This window comes from Diabrotica undecimpunctata, chromosome 2, assembly GCF_040954645.1.
Source record: "Diabrotica undecimpunctata isolate CICGRU chromosome 2, icDiaUnde3, whole genome shotgun sequence".
Taxonomy (NCBI): Eukaryota; Metazoa; Arthropoda; class Insecta; order Coleoptera; family Chrysomelidae; genus Diabrotica; species Diabrotica undecimpunctata.
The window spans coordinates 1,327,263-1,339,265 of record NC_092804.1 but is presented as its reverse complement, the minus strand read 5'-3'; positions in this window follow the sequence as shown (position 1 = coordinate 1,339,265).

The following is a 12,003-nucleotide window of genomic DNA, read 5'->3' as shown; positions in this document are numbered from 1 at the left end:
TCTTAGTCACCTATACAAACTCCTTACAAGAATCGTAACGAATCGTCTTGAGAAAAAATTTGATTTCTTCCAGCCAATAGAGCAAGCGGGATTTCGTACCGGATTTGAAACAAATATTTACTTACAGAGCATTAAAACGGTAATAGAAAATACTATCGAATAGAATCAACCACTCGTTTTGGCTTTTGAAGATTTCCATAAAGCCTTTGATACGGTAAAATTTGACAAAATCCTGGAAGCACTTTGGAATCATTAAAGCACTTTGATTGATTTCTTGTTTTAAAAAGTGCTAACAATTTTTCGCTCTCCATTAAAAAGACCAATATAAAACCAATAAAAATACCCCAAAAAAACTCGCCAATTAGACCAGATCTTCTGTATAAATGATTATAATATATTTGGCAAAAGTGTTGATAAAAAGTTTTTAATAGGTAAACCATGATATTAATTTATCGATATCTGTAGAGTCCTAAATTTTTAATATAAATAATTATTTAAGTATTAAAAAATCAGTTTGTGGTAACAATGAATTAAAATTATTCTTTTACATGCGAAGCATGAAGTTGACTGGACTAGCAAAGGTCCAATTGTTCAGGTCCATAAAAATGGAATGGAATGTAAATAAGTAAGGCGACAATGTTTGCTAAAACTAGTAGATAATTCATTTCTTTGTTGAAAGAGTAAATAGGGACTTAAATATTTTTTAACACAGTAAGTGTCGTAAAAGAATCAGAAAATCAAAAGGTTCAATAAAAGAATTAAAATTTGAAAAACTAAAAAGAATAAAAATGTTAAGTTCTCGAAAAAAAAAAAATAAATATGTATTTTCTAATTGTAAATTAAGTTTATTTTATTAACTAAATTAGAGAAAAGTCTACATATTTAAGGTTTATAATGTATTTTTATAGAACAGAAAGAGATCCGTGAACTTCGATGGCAAGTAAATTTGTTCTTGCATGTGCAGCCTTTGGACTGTTTCACCAAATGAGTCGATTTGGAAAATTCTTCGCCTTAGCTGATTTTAATTTTGGGCCTTTTATCCATTATTATACACCATTCGACTAAAAACGGCCCAAAACTTTTCTATGCCTCTCACCTGAGGCACATTTGGAGAGTTTTTGGAGCTTGGGAACAAAATTTATATTTTGAGAAGTTAACCAATCTGTCCTTCTCCTGGAGTAATCTCTTGGCAAAATATGTATTTATCATTGTGGTGATAAGTATTTATAAATTGAATAAGCTTTGTAAGACACCTTTCAACGTAATTGTCAGCATTGAGAGCTTTACCGCGGACATGCCCAACAAACGGCTGTGAAATACCTGCTTCTGGGATGGCACACCATACCAAAATTTTATCAGCAAATTTCACCTTTCCCTTAAACCTAACTTCATTCGGTGCATGTTGTAGATTGCGTGTATAAAATCCGTCGTTGCGCTTTATTTGGAAATTGGATAAAGTAAAATACTTTTCATCATCAATAATGAGAATTTTACCGGCAAAATGAATACGCCTCAATGCACGGCAACATCTAGGAATTTACTCTAAGTGGGTCGAAAGCTAAGGAGCTTTTTTTTCCTTTATATCTTTTAAAATTATTTCTAGAGATTGTTCTACTTAAACATTATATCTTCGGCCAACATTTCGCAAAGACTTTCCTAATTAGTTCTCCATACTCTGAATTAATCTCTGTTCCCAAGCAGAAGTTAAAACTCTTGGTCTTCCACTTTTGGGCAAATTAGGGCATGATATACCATTTTTGGTCTGGTAAATCGTTGACACAGAAATATTGTGAGCACTAAAAATTCTTACAATATCGCGTTTTGGTACATGTCCAACTAACCGATAAATACTTTAACGATTATTAAATTGGAACGACATCTTAATGGACCGTATTTATCAAAACTGATATTCTTTATATCGTTTAAGTTGTTTACTAACTTTGCTTTCTAATGGCAATGTGATCCAATGCTTCCTACCAATAATACTATTAAATCTAAAATGTTTCGAAAAATTTAGGGAAATACGTTACTAACAAGCTGATAAAACGTTTAGGTTCTTTTTAGGAATTGGAAAAACTACCAAAAACTGAAGAATTAAAGAACTGGTAAACGGGACACAAGATCCAAGCAATTAAACAAGATGAAAAATCCAATGAACTGTCTATGGATAATCTGACTCCGCCTACTAAACGAGCACTGTGTAAATTTTGCTCTAAAAATGCTAATAACATCAATATTTTATGTTGCATATGTTATAAGCATATTCGTAAAACTCATTACTTTTATTACTGTCCTAGTTGTAAACGAGAATAAATTTTGAAGGCAAAATTTTATTGGGCTTTTCCTGTAATTAAAGGGAACACATCACTATTTTGGTTTAGTTAACTATATTTTTTTAATAGAGTTTTGATTAGCACCATTAACTTATTTTAAGCAGAAATGACAGAACAATTAACAACATTAATTAATAAACTTATAAAACACAATAAAATACCGGGATAATGAAGAACGAGCGAACTAATTCTACTATTCAAAAATAGAGATAAAAACAGCCAGAAAACTACAGATGTAAAAACTTGTTAAATACTACGCTAAAACTTACAACTAAAATTTTACAATTGTTAATAAATCAGAGGATAAGTTTAACAGATGAACAACAAGGTTTTCGTAGTGGAAGATCGTGTACAGATGCAATATTCTTTATTTTCTCGTAGCACTACAATTTGGAGTGGGTTTTGGCTGACTGCACAACTGGCTTCCATCTTGAATGGTCCTCCATAATAGTTGGGTCAGTGGGTAGCCCCATTGTTCTTAGATCTGACCATATTTTGTCTCTCCATCGCATTCGTGGACGTCCTAAGTGCCTTCTTCCTGTGAGGGCTTCCTCCCATATTAGCTTGGCAAGACGGTTATTAGGGAGTCTATGGACATGGCCAGCCCATCTTAGACGTTGAGATTTAATCTCTTGGACTATATCGCTCACTCTATACATCTGCTTGACCTCAGCATTTGTTCTCATTCGGTATTGGTTGCTATTAATGTCGTGATAAGGCCCAAAGATTCTTCTGAGGATTTTCCTCTTAAAACATCTGAGCTTTCTTTCAGTTTATTTAGTCAGGGTCCACGTCTGACATCCATACATGAGCACCGGTCTAATCACCGTATTATATATTCTAATTTTTGATGTTCGTGTGAGGCTTTTAGATTTAATAGTATTGTGGAGGCTGTACATACACCTGTTTGCTGCCTGAATTCTTCCTTTAATAGCTTCCGCGATATTTACAGTGATTGTTGCTCCGAGATATTTAAAACTCTCAACTCTTTCAAAGTTATATGGGTCTATTGTAACATTTTGCCCTATTCTATCTCGTCCCTTTTGTCTGTTGATGCACATGTATTTGGTTTTCTCTTCGTTTAGACCAGTTTTCTTTGCCTCTACCTCCAATTTATTAAAAGTCTCCTTCACATTGGTGACTGTGTTTCCCACAATGTCAATGTCGTCTGCGTATGCTAGTAGTAATTTTGGTCCATTTACTGTCAGTAATTCTGTTTTAAGTTGTGCTGCTCTTGCATCTTTTTCCAGGATCATATTAAAGAGGAGAGGTGACAGCGCATCTCTTGGTTTCAGGCCACTGCTTATTTCGAAAGATTCTGAGAGTTTGTTACCTATCCGTATTCTAAATCTACAGCTATTCACACATAACGTAACAAGCTGGATAAGTTTTTTTGGAACTGAAAGTTCTGCCATTGCATTTCACATCTGATCGCTTTTAATGCTGTCGTACGCTTTCCGGAAATCTATGAAGAGATTATGGATAGGTCTATTGAATTCCCATTCTTTTTCAAGCAGCTGTCTTAGAGTAAAGATCTGATCTATGGTCAATCTATGTTTTCTGAAGCCGGCTTGGTATTCCCCCATAACATTTTCTACAAACGGTGTCAGCCTACTTAATGGGATGTTTGCTAAGATTTTATATGCCGTATTAAGTAGGAAGATGCCTCTATAATTAGAGCACTTGTCTCCCTTTTTATGGATGGAAACTATTACACTTTCGTGCCATTTTGTTGGTATTTTCTCTTCTTTTCATGTACGTGTTATTAGTTTGTGTATTTCTCTATGTAAAGTTTCTCCTTCGTATTTACGAAATTCAGCCAGTATATTGTCAGATCCTGGAGCTTTTCTGTTCTTCAATGGGGGTCTTCTACCGGTAGGTCCACCCCAAAATATATATTTTCTCCATGTTCTTACTGGTTGCAATATTCATTATAAAGCAAATTACTAAGAAATTACCAAATTTTAATAGACCAGCATTTCTGTGTCTTATTGACATAAATAAAGCGTTTGACAAAGCAAGACTCAAAGATGTAATATATCTTCTGTATAATAGAGAAAATCCTGTAAATATTATAAAAACTATCAAAAATATCTACCAAAACAACAAAATGGAAGTCAGTATAGATGAACAACTTACAGAACCTAAAGAAATAGGCAGCGGAATAAGACAAGGGTATTCATTTAGTCCCATGCTCTTCAATTTGATCATGGATGAAATCATCAAAATCGTTAACAAAGCAAGAGGATACAGAATGGGAAACAAAGAAACAAAAATACTTTGTTATTCAGACGATGCAATAATAATAGCCCAAGATGAAGATAGTCTGTAAAGACTGGTCCACAGATTTACCATAAGAGCAAAAGTATTTAAGAGGACAATCTCATCTCAAAAAACTAAAATAATAGTAGTCAGCAAAGAACCAACTATATGTAAAATAAAAATTGGTGGCGTCAATACTGAACAAGTAATGGAAATAAAATACCTAGGAATTACACTGTCTAGCTATGGAGACCTGGACAAAGAAGTGAGAGATCAAGTACAAAAAGCTACACTGGCAGGATGCCTTAATAACACTATATGGCGAAACAGACACATTAACACTGAGATGAAGTCATAAATTTATAAACCCAGTGTAAGATCAATAATAATATACGCCTAAGAAACAAGACTCGACACAGCCACAACGCAAAGGCTACTGGAAACGGCAGAGATGAGAGTACTGAGAAGAATTACAGGAAATACGCTGAGAGATAGAAAGAGAAGTGAAGATATTAGAATAAAATGTAACGTACAGTGTATAAATAAATGGACACAAAATAGAAAAAAAGAATGGAATAACCACATAAGCAGAATGGAGGATACCCGTGTCATAAAAATAGCAATAGATAAGTCGCCAATCGGCAGAAGAAGTATAGGACGACCGCTTAAGTATAGCTTAATCAAACAACTAGTATATCTGGTGTAACTTTGTTTGCGTATATATTATTTCAAAATGTTTCGAGCCGATCTAGAAAAAATGAGAAAATCAGTTTTTTGATGTGGTGTTTAATCGTTTAAGATTTAGTCACAATTAATTAAAAGTACTCTGTACTGTTTGCTTTTGTATTATTTATAATATTGTTTAAGAAAAAGCTCTTACAGATGTAAACATTAAATCGACAACGTTCTTCCTTTAGCCCCAAGCAACTTAATTTGAATTACAAATAAGGAGTTAAACAGGGAACTTTTGTCGCTAAGATGTCTTTCATAGAGACTTTATTAATATACAAAACGGGAAGCCGATAGGAGAGTAACATAATTGTAGGAAAGAGGAACAAAAAGCGAACATATCAAATTTTTCTCCTCGTTCTTTTTAAAAATTCCTAAATTACTTGGTTTATTTTATGATTTCGTCGAGAAAGACATAAAAGATAGTTTGAGGGACAGATATTTTTTACATTGTTTCATTAAGAATAAAATCACAAGTATTTTGAAGTTTAAAAAAGTACTTACCTTAGGTGGATTTTCGAAAGCCTCGATCACACGTTCAATAAGCTGAACAGGGATCCAGTTATAGATCTGGAAAAATATTTAGTTACAGATATTGCTCTTTTTTCTTTTTTATTTTATTATAAAATAAAAAAGAACTTTAATTTGTATGTTATTCTAATATATCTAGGTTCGTCTAATTCACTGTTTATAGCTCTACCTAAGAAGACAACAGCAAAAACCTGTGCTGATTATAAAACCATCAGTTTTGCATTCGATGTGTGTTAAATTTTTTCCTTGGAAATAACGACACTGGTGGAAGCGCTGTTCCATTTGCTCCAATAATATTCACTTCAGTAATCAGTTCTCCTCTCTCACATGACAATACTTTATCAACTTGATGCTAACCTTTTGTAGCAACTACATTTTGAGTTTTTTAAATTGTGGTTACTCCCGTGCCTTTTTAGAATCTCCTCTAACTTACCCTGAAATTTATCGACTGTAGATTTATTGAAACTGGAAATTCTCGCAAGTTTGTATTCTCCGGGGTACGTAAGGATAGTTCAGATTGTCGACTTAAAAATCCTGCACATCAGTCCTTTCCAGCTGATTTGTTTACTTTCCGAGGCTCTGGAAATTTGATTTCGTTTTTTTTCGACAAATTTGTTTGCTAATCTGCGAGTCTCTTTAGGAGTTAAACCATGGTACATATTGGAACATCTCTTAAGATACAACGCAAGGAAGGCTTCCATTTCATTAGAAAACTTGGCATGTGACAAAATGTGGAGAGAATGTCGTATTGCCAATTCCTACTTCTTTAGCTTTCTTTACATATAAAGCTAGTATTGATTTTTTAACTTCATGCTGTTGAGCGCTTTTTCTGATGAAAAAATTTCTAAATAAAATATCAGCTGTTGCACTTCGCATGGCTTTTTCGGAAAATGGTCCTTCGGTTAGTCGCTTATATTTATACGGCATGTTTTCTGTAACAACTGTATAAATTAAGGAGGGTTTGGACACTTGTGGGAGTGTTTGGACAGGTGTCCATACCCTTCCACAAGACAGTTGAGATCAATAAATGCAAAGTTTATTAAAGCGTCTTTATATATCCTAAAATTAACAACAAACTTTCATTATCTAGGCTTACCTAATAGCAATACTCAATCAGTATCCCAAAACAAACATTCTTCTTCTTGATATGCCTATCCGTTACGAATGTTGGCGATCATCATGGCAAGATTTATCTTATCTACAGCAGCACGGAAGAGCTGCTCAGATGTTGTATTGAACAAGATTCTGAGGTTCTTTAACCAAGATGTTCTTCTTCTTCCTGGACCTCGTTTTCCAAATATTTTTCCTTGCAGAATGGCTTGAAGAAGAGCATGTCTGGATTTATTTCGCAGAATATGTCCGAAGAACTGTAACTTTCGAGATTTGATGGTGGTCAGTACCTTTCGGTTCTTATTCATTCTTCTGAGAATCTCCTCATTTGTGACTCGGTCAGTCCACGGGATCTTAAGCATTCTCCGATATAGCTATATCTCAAATGATTCCAGTTTTCTGCACATATCTTCGTTCAAGGTCCACGATTCAACACCATAAAAAAGGACAGAGAAGACGTAGCATCGCAGCATTCTTACTTTTGTATTTTTAATATTGTTCTGAAGCTATTTTCTTGTGGAATTTTAAATTAATTACTATTTAAATGGGAATAAGCCACAATTAAAGGTTAAAATACGCTTATTGACGTTTCAATTTCCACTTCGGAAATCGTTCTCAAAATACAAACATTAGTAAATTAAACACATTTTGTTTTCTGTTACTTAGTGAAAAATTCTTCTAATAATTTAATTTTATCTGACTCATCTATATTGACAATTCAGGCATACCTTATACATTGTAAAGTAGACGACTTTAAAATGATATTGCCAATATTGTTGAGTTGCGTTCCTGGGACGACTTTACTTATAAGATAGTTCATTCGATTACATGAAATCAACTTTAACTTGAGGATATCCGTCAGAAAAGATCATAACATGTAATTCGTCTTTAAAAAGACAAATACATGCCATGATGACAGTAAAATTCTCCTGTTAGTGAATTTATAGTAAATTATGAGGGAAAAACCAGGAAAAAACCTCATAATACTATCCCGACATGGTAAGTATGTGATCGTGCATTTAGTTTACCTTTAATAAACACCAAATTCCGATTTTATATGTTTGTTATTTAAAAAACATAAATGATGTATTCTCTATATGTTACTGACTTACCAATACTGGTATTTTCCTTTTAATAACTTCGTCTTTTAATATGGGTAACCAGATCCTACTACATTCTGCCGAGGAATTCGCGACACAATTGGTCTCATTTAGCATAATTAGAGCCGCTTCTTTGATTTTTCTCTTTTTACCATCCGTTTCTTTTAGGACTATATTTGAATCATTCCATTGAACCCTATGTTCATTATCCCATGCGTGTTTACATATTTGATATTTATCAAATTCTCTATTTTTAATATAGGATTGATGTTCACTTATTCTAACATTTAATGGTCTTGATGTTTCACCTAAATAAAACTGATCGCATTCACAAGGTATTTTATAAATGCAATTCTTTGTCCTTTCTTGATCATTGTTAGGTTTGGTTTTGGACAAAATAGATCTCAACGTGCTTGTTGTTTTGAATTTGGACTTTTGTATTAAGAGAGAGGTTGTGACTCTTAAAGAAGACCCCCATCCGATTGAAGGTGGATCTAGCTTTTCCGATGCGTGCTCTAATCTTCTGGTTGTTGGTCCTTTCTTCGTTTATTATGGTATATAAACAAACCCAGCTAATTAAAAACACAGTTTCAAATTGCTAAATATTAGAACAGCATGTAAAAGTTCGAAAATGTCCTAGCGTCAAAACAAATTAACCTGCCGGCTTGGCGTCTTGACAGGTACTAAGAATACAGAAATACACTTTAAGCTATATCTGCAGTTACGCTTGTTGTCCAGTGGAATGGGAATTATGAGAGTGTCCAATGCCTCACGCTGTGGAAATTCTCCCGGCGCTCCTGCTTTGGGCTTTTTGTGTAAAATGTTTTTAGTAATGTTCTTAGTGTATTCAGTTAGGTATCTTATTAATCACATTGTAATTACATGATAACGTTATGGAGTATTTTTATCATTAAAATGATATTAGTAATAAGCTGTAGTTAAATCTTTTTATTCTGTAGGTAAATTATTTACATACACCATTGATATATCTCAACACACTCAACAACGAAAAAAATGCCCTGCTGTTACAGCTAATCAAATTGAGGACATATTTCTGCACATATAAATCCCAGTTTTATTTTCGTGAACCTGAACAAATCTGCCTCTTGGTCTGGCTCGTAAAATTGAATTCATTAGATTTACTTTGCATATTCGGGGGAGAAGCTTTTATCACTGCAGATAGTATTTCAGTTTTATTAGATATAAAGCAAACTAGTATATTCCACAGCACGTTAACTTCCATCATTTAACTTTGGGAAATATTAAATTTATATATTGGCCAAACTTTAGGATTACCGAAAATAGTTCCTATTAGTTTGGGGTTTAGTATTGCGTTCGGAAAACTAAAATTTCAGTTAACTTTTGGTGATTTTGTATTATGACCCTAGCGATTAGGTCCATTTTTGTGTAATTTATACTTTTTTTCATAGAAATTGGCTACTATTTATACAAGTTTTTCTTGGGCTTCTTACTAAATACAAAAGTTATACAGTGGGTTATTCATTATAAATCTGTACCTCTTCAGTCCGGTCGAAGGGTGATACTTATAGTTCAGTCAAAATAAAAATATTGTATAAATACGGGATTAAAATTCTCCTTTTACTTTGTCAATAAATCTTATAAGTCGACCTTATAATTTTTGTTTTCTGACAAGCTTTTAACAGCATTTTTTAAGTAAATATTTAAATATCTTCATTTTTTGTTAATATTCTCCAATCTATTTTTACTTAAAATTTTCAACTAGCTGGTATGGTGTTTGTATTGTTTTTAATTTGTAATTAAGTTGTCTGATTAAAATTTTAAAATATTTCTTTTTTTGCAAAACTTTTTATACTAATGCCTTGATTTTTTTTTTATTAAACTTTCCATGTCGTGGAATCATCTTGATATGAGCCCGTCATTATGCTCTTCAAGATAAACTTAAAATTCTCGGCATGTTGCTTAAAACTACAATTATCAGAGTGCATTCTGACTTAATTATCTTAACAATGGAGCACCGAGGCACATATGGTCTCCATGAAAATTAGAGTGTATGACAAAAAGGATGCAAATAATCCGACAGAAAGTTATTTCACCGGAGAGACGGGTTGATAAACAATTTAAGTTGATGTATGAGGGTAGAGATTTCGTTAATGATCAGCCGGATTTAGGAGTTATAGTTTGTGCCTCATTATTAAATTTACGAGCTATAGCAGCTAAATATTCAGATTTACGTCAAGTATACTAATAAATTATGAAATAATTCTATTATAATTAATAAATAACAAAAACAATTAACACAAAAAATGAGCTAACACGTAAACAGGAACATAATTGGCAACACGACAATAGAATTTGGTTTCCAATTTTGATTAGTTCAAAATTAGTTCATCAGATTAGTTCATCACAAAACAATAAAGATTAAATAAATATGTACAATTTAAAAAATATTCACAATATACGCCAAAATGCAATCTTTAAAATTTATTTTATAAATAAAATCCAACTGATAAAAAATATTTTCCGGATGTTTTTGACGATTTATGTCCAATATTAATGTATTTTGTCAACATTTTCGACATTTATTCAGAGAATCCATTAATGTATGGTAAGTATATTATAGTGTTTGTTTGATTTAGTGAGTATTATTGCTAGGTATGGTTTTAGAACAGGGCGGATCTGTTTTTAAAAATATCAATTTTTTTTAATTTTCTTGATTATTTTTAATTGTATTATATTTAAATTAAATTGTCTATTATAAAATACGTCTGGTTAAAAACGCTTTAGTTTATTTCACTTGCTGCAAAATAGCAATAAATACTAAAAAGGGAGGAAAACAAGTCTTTTCTTCTCACATCTGAATTTAGTCGGTTTTTCACAGATCCGCCTTTGTCAATTTGGGATCATTTTGGACTGGTATTGGAATGAGATTAATTTCTGATAACACAACTTCTTTTTTTAATTAGATGGTTGTAAAATTCTGGTGGTTAATTTTTTTTTTTTTTTTTTTTCAAGATATCTTTGACTTTTTTCATATTTTCTTAACGGTATTGAGGTCTAGATAGCTTAATTGCTCTGTTAGTAAGGCTGAATAAAACTCTTATTTTATGCGTTATAATTGCAATGGTATTATAATTAAGATATCTTTCTGGCCAAACATCTTTTGTAAACCAGTTAGTAGTGATCAGATTTATCAGTTACAGATTTTGAAAAAAGAACATAACTACAATAAAAGATATATATTGGAGATGACTCATACAAAGAAAGATTAGAATTCTGTCAATAATAAGATCTAGAAGATCTATCCAATATGTATCCTAACTTATTAAATTTAGGTGTTTCCTAAATGCACCATTGGCACATAATTAGGATACGAGTCTAAACCACTTTTATTTCGAAGGTCCTGCCATATTAAAAATATTGATATAACCTAAAAAATGTCATAGTTCTAATACATAGAGAAGACTATAAATTATAAACTTATAACAAGAAATGGTTTCCTGATCTTAAAACAGTCCTAAAATAACGTTGACTGGGTTTTAGTTGTTTCTCTCAAAACAGCAACAGAATTAGCTCAATTTAGTACCGAAATCTATGTAAAGTTAACTGAAGGTAAATTTTTAATAAAAAATCACGATCTCATAGTAAAGCTCCAATTTCTTGGTTTGATGATGAACTAATAGTAATGCGAGAGAATTTTTCCACAGTCAAGATAATTGCTGATGTTATCAATATGGCTTTAAATATAAGTGTAGCATACACTTATATTTACATACTCTACTCCATACAACATACCCTGTTGTATGGAGTAGAGGCTTGGACACTAAAACAGTTGACCACAAAAAACATCGAAGCTTTCGAGATGTGGTGCTATAGGCGCATTCTCAGAATATCATGGATGGACCGCGTCACTAACACGCAAGTACTCCAAACTTTAGACAAAAGATGCGAAATTCTAA